This window comes from Crinia signifera, chromosome 5 (genome assembly GCF_055691185.1).
Source record: "Crinia signifera chromosome 5, ASM5569118v1, whole genome shotgun sequence".
Taxonomy (NCBI): Eukaryota; Metazoa; Chordata; class Amphibia; order Anura; family Myobatrachidae; genus Crinia; species Crinia signifera.
In genome coordinates, this window is record NC_139221.1 from 28,424,625 (window position 1) to 28,445,587 (window position 20,963).

At 44.7% G+C, this 20,963-nt stretch overlaps 1 long non-coding RNA gene across 1 annotated transcript; it reads right to left on the reverse strand.

The window, feature by feature from the left end:
- Nucleotides 1-2,859: 2,859 nt before the first annotated feature.
- LOC146079402 (uncharacterized) lies at nt 2,860-20,296 on the reverse strand. The gene is made up of 3 exons (XR_014474511.1): nt 20,172-20,296; nt 17,096-17,396; nt 2,860-3,007 (listed from the first exon to the last, which is right to left on the reverse strand). It is a non-coding gene; the product is annotated as an uncharacterized LOC146079402 (long non-coding RNA).
- Between the last annotated feature and the right edge of the window lie 667 nt (nt 20,297-20,963).

Genomic DNA, 20,963 nt, shown 5'->3' on the forward strand with positions numbered 1-20,963 from the left:
CCTTATTCTAATTGATCTCAAGGCCTTGCGAGTCGATCAGACGCCGCCCGCCCTACACAATACCGACCACCCCCCCTTGCACACGCGACCCAGCATGCCTACGAATGGATGATACATAATCATCCATTTGCAGGCGGTGAGAAATCATTCGATGGTCGGTGACTATCGAATGATTTCTCCAGCGCTCGCAGTTCAGACACCTATATGGTGTCTCTAAACTGCGGGTGTCCTGTGCAAGGACAGGGCGGGTAGCGGACATCACCCAGCTGCCCGCCCCCTCATTAGCATGGGAACGCCCATGAAACGCTGGACGCTCCCGTATGCTAATGGAGTTGATCGGTGCCCCGTCCTTCTCCACCAGAAATGAGAATGCACGGAGGACCGAATCAGTTAGAATAAGGTCCATAAACTGTACCATTAATGCCAGCAACCACTTGATAAGGATATCCGTGTCAGCTCTCCAGGAATGTCCAGCATTTTGGGAAGTTGTCCCACGCTCCCAGTTGACCAGTCACCCAGTGGCGTAACTATGGAGGGTGCAGGGGGTGCAACTGCTATGGGGCCCGGGCCTTCCAGGGGCCCGAGGGATTAGCAGGCACCCCCTGCACCCATTAGACCTTTTTTATTACGTTGTGCCTCGGCAGCCGCAGCGCCATCCCATCCCTCTTTCTTTCCCGTGCCTCCTCTTCCCCCCTCCGCCGGCAGCACCTTTGGTCTGGACCGTTACCAGGTCAATGAAGGTTAGGAGCTGGCTAATCCAGCCTCTGCTCTCCCAGACTCCCACCTGTCTCTCCAACGCTGCCGGGGCTCAACATCACTATCCGGTGACCAGCCCCGGTGCGCTAAAGAAATACTGCTGCTGGCGCTGGTATAGTGCTGGAAGCCAGATATCCGCGCCACTGAAGAGATCCGCTGAGGTCCCAGCGCTGATGTGGAGGTAACAAGCCATCTCTCTCTCTCTCTCTACCCCTACCCATCATTCTCACCCTCCATTGCTCTGCCCCTATTCTTTCTACTCCCATTCTTTTTCCCCATCTATCTATTTCCACCCTTTCTTCTCCCTCTCCTTCCTTCCCCTCTCCGCCATTTCCCACTGTCTCTCCCCCATGCTGTCGCTCTACCTGGCACTGTCTCTCCCAGAATCTCTCCCTCCCTCCAACATTCTCTCTCACTCCTGCTCATCCCCCTCCCTTTCGCTCTTGCTCCTCTCCTTCTATTCTCACATCCCTTCTCTTTTCCTGACCACCCATCTCTCACCAGCATAACTTTTGTCTCTCAGCGGCATAAGGGGGTGGGGGGCCCCATAGCAAACGTTTGCTATGGGGCCCAAAGAGTTCTAGTTATGCCTCTGAGTCACCCAAACTCTTGGTGATGTAGTTCATTAATAGTTCCACCCCAGCTGCACAGTGCCATGAATTGCAACATTGTAAAGCACAGGAGATAGCGACAATGGTGAGATGTACGCCAGCTCACAGGAACTCTCCTTGAGATCCTGGCATTTACCTGCTTCTTCCGCTGTTCGAGCAACCCTGCACTGCTACTGCTTACATGTCCAGATAAGAATGTATGTTTTAATTGTAACGTTCATTTTTCATTTACTTTTTGTAAATATTTTGTATTTCCGTAAAAAATACCATAGTATTCCCTTTAGGTACACCAGGAATATAGCTGTATTGTCTTGTGATCTTGTGTAACATTCCAGATGTTCAAGCTCCAGAGACTATTGCTCAGTGCCATATAATTACTTCAATTCATCTTAATCTTAGCACTGGTTACCAGCCCGACAAAATAATGGAACATCATAACAGTAATGTCAGCGCTGGCGGCTGTAGACAACCGAAGTAACCAACACTTGAATTGCTCCGTTGGGCACGGTCTAGTGGCTGCAGGTGCGTGTAACACTTGAATTCCCGTCATAGAGGGGAGGAGTAGTGTTAGCCTTTTTATATACATAGGATGCTATCAGCAAATGTCTGATATTGGCCCTTATTCTGGCTGCTTCGCGGCCTTGCGAATCAACCAGAATAACCCCTTACTATAGTAGTTCCCTACCCCCTACTTTGATCACTGCTGTGCTTAAGGCACTGTTTGCTGCCTTGATAAAGGTATTCAGGGACCGAAACGTCAGCAGGCTGGATCAATAAATTTTAGCGCTGACCAACATGAACATTTCTAACAGAAGTCTGGTGAGTGCTGTTCTCTACTATTTATACGGCACCCCAGCAGCTACCTATCTAAAGAGGGTGAGAGTGCAGGTTTTGTTTTTATATATATATATATATATATATATATATAAATATATATATATTTTTTTATGTGTTGTTAATTCATAGCAAAACCCTTGATGAAGTCCCATAGGGGACGAAACGCATTGGGTGTTCACATTTGCTATTTTAAAGTACCTGAAACCAACAAAGTACATCTTGTTATATTCTGGAACAACTGCTACCATTGTGTGGAACAAGAGACTTTTTAACAAATATTTGAAAATTTATGGACTTTATTTTATATGCTTTAAGAAATTATCATAAGGCTATGTTGGTCTAATAACAAAGATCAACACAAGGGGCGCCATCTTACGACTGTACTCCATATATATATATATATATATATATATATATATATATATATATATATATATATATATATAAAATTGTGGATGGAGGTAGCACTCCTGTTACTAATGTCTAAAATCCCGGTGCCCCCCAGTTCACTTGACAGTGAATACAACAAGGATGGGGTAGCGACGGCACTCGGTGTTGAAATAAGGCAACAAACGCAGGTAAATTCTCAAACGTTTTCGATATCTATTTCGATATCTTCATCAGGATACAAACATTAACAAAATCGTACCTTATATCCCAGACACCCAGTGATAGGCATCCACGTGCAACTGCGTCCGGGGTTGCGCCTACAGATGACGTCATCCCTCGTCATCAGTTGTCATGGATACCCGTATACAATAATGTGACAGTGAAACAGTAATTCCATGTCTGCACCAATCATTCTGGTGAAGAAAAAAACATGTATCAAGTCAAAATCCAGGGCATAACCTCTGCTAGAAAAACATGCTAATAATGAACACACCATGGGGCGCATCATACTGGGGAACATAAGAGACACTGGGTGAACATGTGAATGAAAACAAGCAACCTGTTAAACACAAAGCGCATATATCATGCAGAAATGTAGTGTAAAACATGAACAGCAACTACACAAGTAGAACATCAGTATCAAAGAATACTAGATGGAGAGTGGCTAGTAGAGTATAATGAGAACGGTGTCACTGGAACATTGTAGTGTGTCCAAAGCGAGTTAAAGAAAGCAGTGTAACCCAGCTGATTCATTTAACCCAATGGGTGCCAGGGTACCCAATTTGTGGATCCACCGGGCTTCTTTTTGTAGGAGGCGCAGTGCACGGTCACCCCTACGTATACGTGCGGGCTCATGGTCTATGATAGTGTATCGTAGTTGGGAGATGTTATGTCTGTGCTGGAAAAAGTGCCTAGCCACAGGCTGGTCACTGTGGCCTTTTGCGTACGCTGCACGGATGGCAGTTTTGTGTGATGCCATCCGTTCACGAAGGGTACGTTCAGTCTTCCCCACATATCCATGGCCGCAGGGACAAGTAATCAAATAAACGATGAAACGGGTGGTGCAGGTGACCCGGTGTTTAATGGCATAGCGTCTACCTGTCAGAGGGTGCGGAAAATCCTTGCCAACATTAAGGGAGCCACATACCGCACAATTAAGACAGCGATAGCAGCCTTTTTTCAATGTCAGAAAGGAGGAGGGGGCTTGCTCAGAATTGGCATTAGACATGCCAGAGATGTCAGTGCGACCAATATGTCGCGTAGATTTCTACCGCGGGTGTAGCATTGATAAAAACGCTTGTAGAAAATCCCAACGCGTTTCGTCTCATAGATACTTCATCAGGGGGAATGCAACGGTCTACAAGTGCAAAACATTGTTTCAATGTACAGTAACAGATTTCATTTTTACATCAAAAATTTAAAAAGAAGGGGAAACTCCCCATAATAATGAGGACCAGGAGTTTATTGTTTATTTATTTCACAGGCATTGATTAAAAGGTATTTAATTAGAAAATATACGGGTTTAAATAGAAGTAATTTTCACTATATTTATTAGAAATAAGAATAAAAACACTTTATTCACGTCTCTTCCCACTCTTTTTCTTTGAATCACCACCGGTTCTTCATCATGTTCTATCTCTCTTCCTGGTCCTCATTATTATGGGGAGTTTCCCCTTCTTTTAAAATTTTTGATGTAAAAATGAAATCTGTTACTGTACATTGAAACAATGTTTTGCACTTGTAGACCGTTGCATTCCCCCTGATGAAGTATCTATGAGACGAAACGCGTTGGGATTTTCTACAAGCGTTTTTATTAATACTACCCCGTGAAGTTGAATAAAAGAAATTTTGGAACTAAACAACTCCGACTTACTTCACTGGATGTGGATCTTAAAATAAAGTGTATTTGGACATTTATAATTTAATTTGGCGCCATACCACTATTGGGTAAAAAAAAAATATATATATATATATATATATATATATATATATATATATATATATATATATATATATATATATATATATATATACTCTCCTTGTCGGCGGCGGCACTCAGGGACTCAAACTGTGACAGCTTCAGTGAAACATTTATTGGTTCTACGTTTCGGAGGTCTCGCCCCCTTCGTCAGGATACAACAAGTGAAAAACACAGCACACATTAAATACACTTTCCCCATCCGTCTCCTCCCCCCGTCCTCCGTGGCTGGCATCTCTTCCGGCGTGCTCCGGCCCCGACTTCCGTCACGCAGCGTCACGTAGTGTCACCTCCGGCGGCTACGTCAGAGCCGGCACCCGGCTGTTGCCATGGCTACCGCGGGCTTCGGGGACACATTCAGGGATAACCTGTGAGCATACAAAGATATATATATATATATATATAAATCAATAGTGAATAAAAACTACTATTCAAAACATTTAAAAACCTTACAATAACAGGTTATCACACATTTGTGCATATCAGCCTATTGTGATTGTATGACTGCGCCTAAACGCCCAGAATGATTATTACTTAAAGTGACAGTGCCTTATAAAAAAACGTGAAAAAGTTATATAAAAACTTCTTTTGCAATTTGGTCACAGACCAAGCAAAGAGACCCAAATTGACATAAAACAACATACATATCGGCATGTGTGTCCATCTCCCATTGGGCATGGCCACACATGAACCAATTGATAGCAACCTGCATATTCGCTCTAAACACTTCCTTGACCGAGTCCTAGATCTAACTCAAGACCCTCTTAGGTACAGAATATACTGTGTGCTCAGGAGAACTGCTCTGCACCGGTGGTGCTTGCGCTGATGTGTGAATCTAAAGTCAGGTTTTTATGATTATACTTTTTGGTTATAGTTTTTTAACCCCAATGCTCTCAGTTTGTTAACAAGGTTATGGCGTCGAACTGTACATTGCTACAAAAAATGAATAAGCCCCAAGGACTCATTTAACCCTCTGGGGTAAATTGTGTCAAGGCGGAATATCCACCTTGACTCCGTTTGTAGTAACTTCTTCGCCCTATTGCCCCCTCTGATGTTTACCGGGACCTGATCGACAATTTTATATTGTAATGTAGCCATCCCATGTTTTTTTTCTAAAAAATGGCGAGCTACTGGCTGATCACTCTTGCCAGTTTGAATTGCCGCCCGAATTGCTGTCCTATGCTGCGCCATGCGGGTTAGTCATCATCTGTGTTTTTATATTACAGGTATATTGACGATCTCTTGCTGTTCTGGCAGGGCTCAAGAGAAAGCCTTGTCAATATGATTAATGAGCAGAATGGGTCAGATAGCCCGGTCAAATTGACAATGGCCATCAGTAACACTGAGGTCAATTATTTGGATTTGAGCATCAGGATAGTGGAGGGAGAAATCCAGACCACCCTGTATGCAAAGCCCACGGATCGGAACACGTTGCTAAGCCACGACAGTTTCCACCCCATAGCAACGGTTAAGGGATTACCATACTCCCAATTTATCAGAGTGTGTAGGGCCACTAGCCTAGCAGAAGAAAGAGAACGCCAACTTAATTTAATGGTCACCAAATTCCTCCAGAGAGGGTACCCCCATAAGGATCTCCTGTGTGCCAAAGCGAGGGCACAGGCTAAAAACAGAGATGACCTGTTAAGGGGACAACAAGATAAGCAAAATACTAAAATGTTACCCTGGGTACAGGAGTATAACACCAAAAGTGACCGTGTCAAACAAAAAGCTAAGTCCTTATGGCCAATCCTTACGTCTGATAAAGACCTTCCTTTCACTAAAACCCGATTGGTCCCAAGTTACACCAGAAGTGCCAATATAAAGGATTTGGTAGTGAAAACAGACGTTGGTAGATTCAAAAGCCCTCAGGTACAACATTTCCTGAGTAGAAAAAACGGATGTTTCCGCTGCTTAGGATGTGTAACCTGTAACTACTTGGCAGTGGGCGACTCGATCCTGCATCCACACTCTGGCAAACGTATACCAATAAAATGGCCACTCACGTGTTCATCTAAATATGTCGTCTATGTCATCATCTGCCCATGCGGGTTATATTATGTCGGCAAGACGGAGTGCCAGATCAAGACCCGCATGGCGCAGCATAGGACAGCAATTCGGGCGGCAATTCAAACTGGCAAGAGTGATCAGCCAGTAGCTCGCCATTTTTTAGAAAAAAAACATGGGATGGCTACATTACAATATAAAATTGTCGATCAGGTCCCGGTAAACATGAGAGGGGGCAATAGGGCGAAGAAGTTACTACAAACGGAGTCAAGGTGGATATTCCGCCTTGACACAATTTACCCCAGAGGGTTAAATGAGTCCTTGGGGCTTATTCATTTTTTGTAGCAATGTACAGTTCGACGCCATAACCTTGTTAACAAACTGAGAGCATTGGGGTTAAAAAACTATAACCAAAAAGTATAATCATAAAAACCTGACTTTAGATTCACACATCAGCGCAAGCACCACCGGTGCAGAGCAGTTCTCCTGAGCACACAGGACAGTGGGGACAACATAATAACAACCAGATATCCCCTGTTTTTAAACAGTAATCGGTATATTCTGTACCTAAGAGGGTCTTGAGTTAGATCTAGGACTCGGTCAAGGAAGTGTTTAGAGCGAATATGCAGGTTGCTATCAATTGGTTCATGTGTGGCCATGCCCAATGGGAGATGGACACACATGCCGATATGTATGTTGTTTTATGTCAATTTGGGTCTCTTTGCTTGGTCTGTGACCAAATTGCAAAAGAAGTTTTTATATAACTTTTTCACGTTTTTTTATAAGGCACTGTCACTTTAAGTAATAATCATTCTGTGCGTTTAGGCGCAGTCATACAATCACAATAGGCTGATATGCACAAATGTGTGATAACCTGTTATTGTAAGGTTTTTGAATGTTTTGAATAGTAGTTTTTATTCACTATTGATTTATATATATATATCTTTGTATGCTCACAGGTTATCCCTGAATGTGTCCCCGAAGACCGCGGTAGCCATGGCAACAGCCGGGTGCCGGCTCTGACGTAGCCGCCGGAGGTGACGCTACGTGACACTGCGTGACGGAAGTCGGGGCCGGAGCACGCCGGAAGAGATGCCAGCCACGGAGGACGGGGGAGGAGACGGATGGGGTAAGTGTATTTAATGTGTGCTGTGTTTTTCACTTGTTGTATCCTGACGAAGGGGGCGAGACCTCCGAAACGTAGAACCAATAAATGTTTCACTGAAGCTGTCACAGTTTGAGTCCCTGAGTGCCGCCGCCGACAAGGAGAGTATAGTAGTGGGGCATCCACCACGGAGGGCACCAGGGCAAGACACCCCTAGTAAGGGGCAACAGAGTGCCAGGAGAGTGAGAGTGTGTATGTATATATGTATGTATGTATGTATGTATGTATGTATGTATGTATGTATGTATGTATGTATGTATGTATATATATATATATATATATATATATATATATATATATATATATATATATATATATATATATATATATACATACACACACATATACAGGCCAGTCTTTTCTTTAAAATGACTCTGTGATTCTAGTTTGTGTTTAGAAATAACAAGGTAAAGCAGCGGTTTGTTATGCTGGCTGCCCAATGATCCACAATGTTTGCAGTGCTAGTAGCCTGATATTCTGTTTGGATGTATTTTTTTATTAAATTTAAGCCCATGATAGATTATGTTGTTTGTGTTCTGCATTTGAAAAAGAAAATAAAGAAAATAATTCAAATATAATCTAGTGTTGTGACCATTCAATTATGCAGATGTTTATTTCCTCTGCAAATCAATAACGAGCGTCTGGAACATGTTAAATTTAAGGTCATTAATCACAGCAGAACGCCACAATTATTCTGGTTTTATACTTTTAAAGAATAAATAAATGTACAAACATTATTTTAGCAAGTTTACAGCACTGCACTAATGCTATGTGTAGGCAGGGCTGCCACTAGGAATTTTGGGGCCTGGGGCTGATTTCCAGTCCGGGCCCCTCGGCACCAGAACCCCCTCCTTCTCCACCCGACACCCAGACAGCATTATAGAGACCAATATACACAATGCATTCTGACACAGCATTCATTTTATGGAGCTGAGGTTTGTCTTGATCATTATATGCATGGAATATATTTCATAATGTAAAAATGACATTACTGTACCCAATTAATATGATTGAGAGCAAATATTGGGTACTTGTTTCCTAGCCCGGCGCCCATCGCATACCATAAGCCATACAATGGTATGCGATGTGATGTTACGCGATGCCAGCTGATTTTATACAATTTTAAATCGTATACCATCGTATTGTATGGCATATACAATGGTATAATATTTAAAATTGTATAAGCACCCTAATGGGTGTTTTTAATGTTAAATGGGCCCCCTATAAGATAATTAATTGTATAAGCACCGTAATGGGTGCTTACAATGTTAAAAGCACCCCCACTATCAACGCCAACCTGAAGCGTGGCGAGCGCAGCGAGCCCGCGAGGGACGGCAGTACGCATCCTCCGACCTTTTCATACCCCCACTATCCACGTCGGCGTGGAGTTGACTTTAGATAGTTTGGCGAGCCTGAAACGTGGCGATCGGACGCGGAATACATGTAAAGTAATACACCTTTTCATACCCCCACTATCCACGTCGGTGTGGAGTTGATTTTAGATAGTGTGGCGAGCGCAGCGAGCCACCGAGCCCGAAACGTGGCGAGCGGACGCGGAATACATGTAAAGTAATACACGTCCCCTTGCGGGGCTCGCTACTCTTGCCACGCTTCGGGCTCTTTGGCTCGCTGCACTCGCCACACTATATAAAATCAATTCCACGCCGACGTGGATAGTAGGGGTATGAAAAGGTCGGAGGACGTGTACCGCCGCGCCTTGCGATGCGATACAATGCATAAGATGCCATACGACTGAAAATCATGGCGCCGTGCTAGGAAACAAGTACCAAATATTGTTTAAGGCAGAAATCAGATGCTTGATTTTGGGTGGCATAACTGGTGTGTATTTGGGTGACTTGAAGCAGTGTGTTCTTTCATTTTAAATTGGATGTAATAATGCCGAATGGTAACTTTTTTTTTTAAACGGGCAATCATTTACAAGGCATTGTTTTGCCTTGTAAGTGTTTACCCCTTTAACAAAATGTCCGAGTTCGGATGTAATGACGTCAAACTCGGACGTCATTACATCCAGCCCAGGAGATCCGTTATGCGCATCCTCTCGCCATCATTGTAACTTTATTTCAAATATTTTCTCTGTCCTCTGCTTTAATAAGCTCTGGATAATGTTACTTATCTAGAACAAAGACCTTTGGAACTATCAATGTACTCCTTTGCTATAAAGAAAAATAATTTGCCACACTGCGAACAGTCCTGCTTTCGTTGTTTGATATATATTACAGAGATATTCTTCAAAATTAAATCTAAAACCTAATCATTATGACGATGCGTAATGGGCGTCAGACTCATGCAGTACAAATAAATCGGTACTTATGTATTATCTGGGCTCCCATGTTAAATGCACCCCATTTTTTATACCCCTACTATCCAACTACGCATGGAGTTGATTCTATATAGTGTGGCGAGCGCAGCGAGCCACCGTGCCCGAAGCGTGGCGAGCGCAGCGAGCCCCGCGAGGGGAAGCGGTCTCATAAGAAAAACGGGAGCCCAGATATTACATAAGTACCTACTGTACAATATTATACTTCCTTTTTATACTGTATAATAGTGTACTTCTTTTTTATACTGTACAGTATTGTACTTCCTTTTTATACTGTACAATAGTGTACTTTCATTTTATACTGTACAATAGTATACTTCCAAGTTCCTTTTTATACTATACAATAGTGTACTTTCTTTTTATACTGTACGTAGAGTACTTTCTTTTTTATACTCTACGTAGTGTATGTACCTTTTATACTGTACGTAGAGTACTTTCTTTGTTATACTCTACGTAGTGTATGTACCTTTTATACTGTACAATAGTGTATTTCCTTTTTATATTGTATTATGGTGTATTTCCTTTTTTATACTGTACAATAGTATACTTGCTTTATATACTGTATAATAGTGTACTTGCTTTTTATACTGTACAACAGTACACTACCTTTTTATACTTTACAATAGTGTACTTCCTTTTAATACTGCACAATAGTATACTACATTTCTAGAGTGTACAATATTATACTTTTTATGCTGTACAGTTTGCTTCCTTATGATACTGTACAACAGTGTACTTCCTCTTTTTACTGTACAATAGTGTATTTCCTTTTATACTCTACTGCAGGGCTGGGCAACACCGGCCCTCCAGATGTTAATGAACTACACATCCCAGGATGCTTTGCATTAGTTTTTCTATGTGGCCATGCTGAAACTGATGCAAGGCATGCTGGGATGTGTAGTTCATCAACATCTGGAGGGCCGGTGTTGCCCAGCCCTGCTCTACTGTAACTATAGTGTACTTCCTTTTTATACCATTTACTGTGGTCTACAAAAATGAATGATCCTACTTATGAAAGAGGTGTATCTTAATCATTTTAAATAATAATTACAATAATAATATAAAAAATTACTAGATTCATTAATTCACTGCAGGCTAATTGATCACCTGGGGCTATTAAATCAGCTCACACAGCTGAGTTCCTGAAACTCCCCCCCAATAAGTACCCTGTTTTCAGAATCACAGCCTTCAAAACACATAGGTAAGGGAAATTTTCCCCTATCCTCTGTCGTTTCGCATGAAAAATTGATTTTTTTTAAAACATAGAATGGGCTACAATGAAACTGCTCCCCCACGTAAAAGTGGGCAAAAAAATTGTTGGGAAAACAATGTCCAAGCTGTCTGAAATCAACTGCGGGAATGAAGATGACGCTGATCACCGGGACTTATATAGAGTCCGGGTCTCATGAGGACCCGACAGCAGGAAGATGACCTTCCGCCTCATTCTGGGTCCGAAAAATGGCGGGATGGATCAAACAGTTTGGATGCTGTTTTAGATCAGGTAAATTCGGGGTGGGTTGGTTCTCTAGGAACCAAACCCGCGCATCCCTAGATAGAATGAGATGGAGCTCCATCCTTCATTTCTTAATTCTAATGTGTATGCATGGCACAATATGTTGGCCCATCGGCTGGAATAGCATCTGCATACTCATCGTAGAAACGTGTACCCAGCTATAGATTTAAACAATATCACTGATTAATGGGCAGATAAATGTTGGACTTTCTTTTAATTGTCGGATCTGGGTCCTGCGGTAAAAAAAAAAATATTTTCCATAGTACAGTATGTCTATCTTGATTTATTAATGCTGCTTTCAGACCGCAAAACATGCTTTGACTAGGTATTTTAAAATGTTTCTAAAAACGGGTCTGCCAGCTAAAACCCCTTACACACCGCATGTCTTTAAACGGTATTTCAACGCAGTTTTTGTTCCTTCACAACACTGAACCAGTTTTAACCCATAGAAAACAGGGGATTAAAAAAAATGGGTCTGAAACGGGTAGGACCCTGCTTTATTACCGTTTAGAAATACCAGTTCAATAGAACCGGTAAATTCTCTCTGCACCTTTCAGACTGCACAAATTACCGTTTTAAAACGGTAAAAAAACTGCAAAATAACGGGTAAAAAGTGCGGTCTGAAAGGGGCATAATACTCTGTATGTAATAATCTTGGCTAAGTGTAGAGAATAGAACATTTCAGACTAGTTTGAGTACATTACTGCAGCCTTTACATTCTACTTTCCCTTTCTCACTGTTTAGCACTTAGCACTACTTACCAGAATGTGGTACTTAAAGCAGGGCCGGTGCCGTCTGTGCCCAAGGCAAATCCCGCCGCCCGCATCCCTGGGGGGGGTGGTTTCAGCGCGACACTACTGCGCTCCAGTGTGGGTTCAGCGCGTCAATATCGCGCTCCGAGAGGTACAGCGTGGCACTACCGCGCTCCAGGGGGGAGAGGGTCACGGGGTACCTTGGGATTGCAGGTGGATGCCGCACGGGGATTGCCGGGGGGGGAGGGGGGGCATCGTATCACTCACCTGCTCCCCGCTCCCTGACCCTGCTGGGATGAGTTCCGGGCGGCCCTTTCAGCTTCTGCACTGTTTAAACTTTCTATGGTACCTGCCTGGTGGCTCAGTACCGCCCTCCAGTGGCCCTGACTTAAAGGAATATTCCCATACATGACTTTGGTGCAGTATACACTAAGATAAGAGCTTATCTCACTGCAACACCTACGGCTAATACCTCAGTCGTTGTCGGGTTTGTACATATGTACAACTTCTGCTCTTCTTTGGTCTTCCTGGATACCCCTTGCTAGTCGAAATTTGTCAAATCATGACTGTACCACCTCTGCCCAATATGTCCCGCTGCCACTCTGGAGCAATCTCCTCTAACTTTGTTAGCGCCAACTAAAATACCCCCTTGTAGCTTTGCAGTAAGCTTGCATACGTTTGAGTGCTGCAAATTCTGTATTTCCCCTGATCATCCCGCCAGCCAGTTATAGATTATTCAGGAGGTTCTGCGGCCAAATATTTTTTTTCCCTTTTAATAGCGGCTAGTTATATCTCATTTTCACTTTCCTGATGATTCTTTCCTCAGTTATGAAGTTGAATGCTGAAATATCTGCTTACACAGAGCTCCGCAGAGGATTTTTATCATTTTCAATCGATTATGCTGAAAGGAATTGAAATTCCTCTTAAATAAAAGAAAAATTAGGCAGTTGTACCCGCCGGTAGTTTTAAGTAAAGTAAATGCTGGATAGAATATTAAGTTGAAACGGTACAATTCTGAATATATTACTGTTAAAAATGTTTTGCACGCTACTGTACTTTGTCGAGTGAACAAGGGATACACACTATGCAGCATCAGTCAGTGGTTACTATTATTATTATTATTATTAAGTTTCTTATATAGCGCATACATATTCTGCAACGCTTTACAGAGTATAGTTGAACATCAGTCCCAGCCCCAGTGGAGCTTACAATCTATATTCCCTACCACATGTACACGCACATACAGACATTCTAGGGTTAATTTTTGTTGGAAGCCAATTGACCTACCAGTATATTTTTGGATTATGGGAGGAATCCGGAGTACCCACGCAAGCAAGGGGAGAATATACAAACTCCGCACAGTAATGCTGGGTACACACCAGGACGACTAGGGCCTGATCCCCTCAATCTAGATCCAATTCCGACCAATTGGATGTAGATTGTGTGCTGATTGGGCCCTTTTCTGTCCTGGCGTGGACCGATACCGATCCGATGCGCGGTCCCGCGGGTCGGTCGTTATTGAGATCCTACCTGCTGCAGGTAGGATCTCAATGACGACCATACAGCCGGGTGCGGGTCGCCATCGGATCGGACCCGCTCACGGTGCACATCGTGAGCGGGTCGTGCCCCCCCGCGTCACCGTGAGCGGGTCGTCCTGGTGTGTACCCTACATTAGGGCCATGGTGGAAGTCGAACCCATGACCTCAGCGCTGTGAGACAGTAATGCTAAATATTACACCATCCGTACTGCCCCAGTGGTTGGCCACTAGTTGCTCAGCTGGCCCTTGGCTGTGGCCCCCAGCAGAGTACTCTGCTATAACTTTCTCTCCGCGTTGCTAAACAGGAGACTGAGCTGATGCTGACACTCTGATGACATCACTGCCTAATATTATTGTTTTTATTTATTAAGTCTAAGGGGGAGATTCTCTAAGCTAAAGGTAAAAACCCCGTTATCGGAGTTTTTACCGCATTTTGGGATGCTGTAAGCATCCCTTGCCGGGTTACCGCGGCGGGGGGCATCGCCAGAAAAATCTGGCGATGCCCCATATAAGCCAATGGGCTTCTACCGCAACCCTCCGCCGTCCCGCATCGCCTCCTCACCTGTGTCCGGGCAGCACAGTGCAGTGCTGCCCGGACCTGTGACCTCCTCCCTGCACTGATCCTCTTCCGGGTGCAGGGAGGAGGAGAGCCCGGCGCAGCAGCAGCAGCACCGGGTGTGTGAGGGAGGGGGGAGCCGCCGGGACCTGCTGGGACCCGGCGACTCTCACCGCAAAGGACAGCTCTTAACGCAAGAGCTGTCCTTTGCTATAATTATCGCATATGTTACAACATATGCGATAATTATAAATGCGATGGGCGGCGAAGGGGGCGGAGATTCTTAGAGAATCTCCCCCATTATCTGACAAATTACCGGACAAAACATGTAGCTGGCTCAACAAGGAGCACTGACCGCCGGCAGATCGGTGTCAGTAACTTTGAGGTCTATGGACTCTATGTACTAAGCTTTGGACAGAGTTAAAGCGGACAGTAAACCTTCTATAAACAGTAGTGACAATTACTAGGAAATGCCAATTCTGGCATCTGACCTCATAGTAAATTTAAGTCACGTTAATTCGAGTCTGTGCCGCTGTCCCTCCAGCAGGTCATTGTTGTTAATGAGGTTTCCTCTGTACATTGCTATTAAACAAATAAACATCTTGTAATACAACATTTCTCTGAGCCAAAGTTGGTTTATCGACTCGTGCCAGCTTTTTTATACATCTGCTGCCAATGTGCTTGTCATTCACCAACATGAGTAGCATTCATTGATACATTCAACCACCCACGGTTAAAATTTTCTACATTAGCCATGCGTTGTGCTGCCATCTCCTGGCTGTAGACAGTATGGCTTCTTGATTTCCAAGGATCCTGCTATTCTCAATCATTATACACTATTTGCTATCCTCTAGAGCAGGCATGTCCAACGTTGGCCCTCCAGATGTTGTGAAACTACACATCCCAGCATGCTTTGCAATAGTTTTAGCATTCTCTAATAGCAAAACTGTGGCAAAGCATGCTGGGATGTGTAGTTTCACAACATCTGGAGGGCCAACGTTGGACATGCCTGCTCTAGAGCATGGGTCCTCAAACTGCGGCCCTCCAGATATTGTGAAACTACAATTCCCAGCATGCCTTGCCACAGTTTTAACACTCCCTTATAGGAAAACTGTGGCAAGGCATGCTGGGATTTGTAGTTTCACCACATCTGGAGGGCCGCAGTTTGAGGACCCATGCTCTAGCATGGGTCCTTAAACTGCGGCCCTCCAGATGTGGTGAAACTTCAAATCCCAGCATGCCTTGCCACAGTTTTAACACTCCCTTATAGCAAAACTGTGGCAAGGCATGCTGGGATTTGTAGTTTCACAACATCTGGAGGGCCGCAGTTTGAGGACCCATGCTCTAGAGCAGTGGTCCAAAACTCAGCGCAGGTGTTAAATATATCCATGATTGAGCTAAGGGGACTTAATCAATATCTCAGTAAATATGATTAAACTATATGTACTGATCCATGGTATACTAAAACCTGGATTGGCAAATCGGGTCATTTTCCTCCATGGGGCGGGGCTTAATGATATCACGAGTAAGCCCCGTCCCCTGAACGCCTGCTGAAAGTCTCCTCTCCAGGCTTCTCCCGGAGAGGAGATTTAAAAAGTCTGCAACCCTGTCTTAATATGTATACTTTAGAGTAGAGAAGGGAAAGGGGGGACATGATATAAACTTTCAAATATATCAAGGGTTTAGGTATAGGAGGGAGACATTCTTCACAGGAAGAGGAGCAGCAGAACACGAGGACGTGCACTGAAACTAGAGGGAGGAAGATTCAGGGGAAATCTGAGGAAGTATTACTTCACAGAAAGGGTAGTAGATAAGTGGACAAGCCTCCCATCAGAGGTGGTAGAGGAAAATACAGTAGAACAATGTAAACATGCTTGGGATAGGTATATTGATATGCTTACAAAAAAATAAGGATCAAATATGGTTTGAGGTAACATGTTTAAAAAAGTGGTTCTTACAGTATCTGCCGTCAAATTATGGGTCAGATTCTCTAAGCTTCTAAAGTGATAAAATGGAGAGTGATAAACAGCCAGCCAATCAGATCCTGTCTGACATTTTTCAAACACAGTCTGTAACATGGCGCGATTCATGTTATTTTAGCCCCGCTCCCACTGGCAGTAATCTGCCAGTGAGGGCCCAGGTATTTTTTTCTAAGGGTGCATGGCTATGCCTCCCACAATTAGGCCACACCCCCTGAATAGTACCTAGGGCTTTCTGCTGCCCTGCTCCTAACAGTGCATGTTTTACAGATATCCTTAGTAAGTGAAATAACAAGCACCAGTGGTGCATCTTTTACATGTGTCAGCAAGTAATGAGAACACCTCTGCACCGACCAGAGGATATGGAATGCATGCAAGATGTAGTAATGCAGGGACTGATCTGAAAGACAGAACATCTCTGTACAAGACTGTGTAATATGTTGGCTTCAGAGAAATACACAATAATAATTAGATAATGGATAGATGTTTAAACACTGAACAGCAGTATACACACAACCTTAAATGTATCTGTGTGCAGATTTTAGAATATGCACCATCTGCTGCTTTGATAAATGACCCCTATGCAGTCAGGGAATTCTGCGCCGTCAGACGACTTTATTTTCCTCTGTGATCTCTGACAAAACAGACAGTTAAATATCTTGTCTAATAACTACTCACATCACTCATCTTCAAATAACCTGTACAGGAAGATGTAGGCAGGGGCAGCTCCTGCAGAATGACACCCTTCCAGGGCGCCTTCTCCTCATCCAGCCGGCACCAAGCATGCTGCTTGTTATAACGGTGTTACAGAAAGTCAGCCCCTGGAGCGGCTGGCATCACATCCGGCACCCAATTAGCTGGAGCCACAGGTGACTGCTCTATGCGCGGCGTACAGTGCACGTCTCTGAAGCTCACGAAGGGCGTTTGCCTTTGAAGAATCTCATCAGTGCTTCAGAAACTTTTAGATAAAAAGTCCAAACTAAAAAAAAAAAAGAAGTGAAAAACATGGAATGCAGCAGTTGGATATTGTAAAAGTTTTATACAATTGTGGCCTAAAAAAAAAAAGAGTTTCAGGTGTCTGACAGCCTGAAAATATATTCCATACACATTATTAGTATTATCAATTATTATTACCTTGTATTGTAATTTTTTGCCACCACTGGCGTTGCAGCGCCATCCATAGGCTAAAACGTGATATACAGCCTTATTACATTCTTGCCTAGTCTTCCAGAAGGTACAGGAGACTCCTGATTTTGGTTATGGTATTTTAGATCTACAATGTCTAGGTCTACAGTCATACAGCTGACCACTAATGGTCGACAGGGTCAAAAGGTCGACATGGGAAATGTCGACATGGATTTTTCGTGTTTTTTTGTTTCTATGTCGACATAGATTGAGTGTACCGTTGCGCTCGCCATGCTTCGGGCTCGGTGGCTCGCTGCGCTCGGCTCGGCTCAAAACGCATGTCGACCTTTTCATGTTGACCTTTTGACCATGTCAACTTTTTGACTGTGGGTCTTTTGGACCCTGTCGACCTTTTGAATGTTGACCAATAGTGGTCGACCTTAGGACTGTCGACCTAGAGTCAATCTCTCATTAGTCCGGATACCCCTGATTTTCGGGGTAGCTCCCTGCTTTCCTGGACAAGCAGGTGGTTCTCCTGTATCCTGCTTACTTCATAGTAGTGGGGAGGATTAGGAGACACATTGACGTAACAATGGTACTGCAGCCCAAGCGATGGCTTGGGGGAGCCGGCGGTGTGGGGGCGCGTGGTCTCTGCAGATTCCAATGGCTCTGGCAGTTCCGTGTGGAATCTGCTAAAAATGTCCCTCCCAAAATGGCCGCTGCCTTATTTTATTTATTTATTTATTTATTAACAGTTTCTTATATAGAGCAGCATATTCCGTTGCGCTTTACAATAGCAGACAGTGATACAACAAAACAGGGTATTTACAGGCAGTCAAAATGTAGGAGGGCCCTGCTCGCAAGCTTACAATCTATAGGGAAATAGGCGATCCCTGGCATCTTCCCACCGGCTAAATAGCGGTGACATGCCATCCGTTTTTCCAAAGTGGAGCCCTTCGTCACCCTCTCTCCGCCCCCAATATGGCATCAGACTGTCATTTATTGACAGTTTGATGCTGGCCTGCGTCTTATGCCGCAGGACACGTTTGTGCTTGTGCAGAACTGGTCCAGCGCATGCACAAAAACTAAAAAAATTGGTACTTTTGCAAAGCTCAATGTTGGTGCAACCACTAATGAATGACCCCTCTGTGCTTAGCTATGTTCATCTATGCTGCAATGCCATAAACGATAATAATAATATATGTATGTGTGTATGTACTGCGAAGGTGGATTTGTGAGCTACAGTATGGTATGGAATGAATAGTCACACCCACGATTGCACCATTCATTCCTTATGGGCATATGCGCGTGAATGCACCCACGCCCATTTGCAGGCGCACTTTACATATGTACCCAGCAAATGAGCCCCCTCAGCCGCTTTGTCTGCGCAATGGAACCTACGGAGTCAGCACATCAGCCAAAGCCTCAGCGCTATAGTAGATTTACACAACATAGCCTAATACAGTATGTACAATATATGGACAGAAAGGCGAGTACCGTGATACATTCCATTACTAACGCCTCTGGACACTTTAATTGCTCCCAGCTAGTAAAATTCCTCACAGTGAAATATCTATACCTCAGTCTGTCACAGTTCCAAATCCGCTTGTTAATAACATACGGAATTCATTCATTTATTATATTGGAAGTGCAATGGCTAAAGGAGATGTATATTAAATGCACTGAATCCATTTGTCACCTTTTCAGCTTGACACAAATAAAATATTTGGAATTTAACTAAAATCAGTGGTTTTCCCAATAGGGCAGGCATGGGAACTTTTGGCCCTCCAGCCGGAGGGCCAAAAGTCCCCCCTGCCTGCAATAGGACACACCATTGGAGAACCTGAACTGTGGTCAGTTCTATCCAACCCTTCCAATAATTTTCATCCCATTCATATTCTCATGTCATTTTTTTGATGTAATATTTTAGGGCAGGCATGTCCAAACTGTGGCCCTCCAGCTGTTGTGATACTACACAACCCAGCATGCCTTGCCACCGTTTTAGCATTCCCCAATAGCAAAACTGTGGCAAGGCATTATGGGACTTGTAGTTTCACTACAGCTGGAGGGCCTTAGTTTGGACATGCCTGCTTTATGGTAAATTTACTAAGTTCTGTTGAAGAGGGGATGTTGCCCATAGCAACCAATCATATTCTACTTTTTTATGTAGCACTTTCTAAAAGATAATAGATATAGGGGGAGATTCTCTAAGAATCTCCGCCCCCCTTCGCCGCGCATCGCATATTTAATTATCGCATATGCTGTAACATATGCGATAATTAAGGCAAAGGACAGCTCTTGCGTTAAGAGCTGTCCTTTGCGGTGAGAGTCGCCGGGTCCCAGCAGGTCCCGGCGGCTCCCCCCTCCCTCACACACCCGGCGCTGCTGCTGCTGCGCCGGGCTCTCCTCCTCCCTGCACCCGGAAGAGGATTAGTGCAGGGAGGAGGTCACAGGTCCGGGCAGCACTGCGCTGTGCTGCCTGGACACAGGTGAGGGGGGAGGGCAGTGGCGTAGATTGCGCAAGGCAGCCCCCGCCACTGCTTGGGGGAGCGGGGGCTGCGTGGGCGCCTGCTCCCGCCCGGCGCACTGAGCAAGGCGAGGTGCTGATTTGTGTGTCAGTCATACTGACATTGTGTGCTGTTGGTGACCGCACAGGAGAGTCGGCGCAGCCATGACAGTCTAGTGTCAGACTGTCACATTGGCCTTGATGGGCGGGCGGCTGTCCAATGGGAGGGTAGGCGGGCGGGAGGCTGTCAAATGAGCGGGCGGGGGTGTGGCCTGGCACAGAGTGACAGGGTAATGCAGCAGCAGTGACTGCTAGTTACTCTACCTCCGTATCACCTATGCGTGTGACGTCATCACGTCACACGCTGGAGAGGCCAGAGGAGCCGGGAAGCTGAGCAGGCAGGGAGGGAGCCTCAGGGAGCAGAAGGTTTCACTGAGTGTGGGGCTGGGGCTGTGCGCTCCTCCGCCACCCCCGCCACGCTGTTTATGTAAGTACAGTCTGCAACTAAGAGCAGGGGTGGAACGGGACTGGATGGGATGCACCTGTTACAGCTGACAACCTCTCTCAGCAGGAGAGGTGAGCTGGCTGTCTGCGCGGCGGGGGACTGGATGTGGCTGGAAGAGCTGACATGCTGCTCAATTCAGATCAGCACATCAGCTATTTCAGCCGCATCTCATCCCCCGCCGCGCAGACAGCCTGCTCACCTACTCTGCTAAGCACCTTGTCAGCATTTCCAGCCCCCTGGACAACGAGCATGAACTGCCCCTCTGGGAAAAGTGCATAAAATTCCCCCTTTGTAACCAGCATGAAATGCCCCCTTTCCAACCAGCATGAAATGTCCCCTGGGCAACCAGCATACAACCCCCCCCCCCAACCAGCATGTAACTCCTGCAACCAGCATGTAGGTAAGCAGCA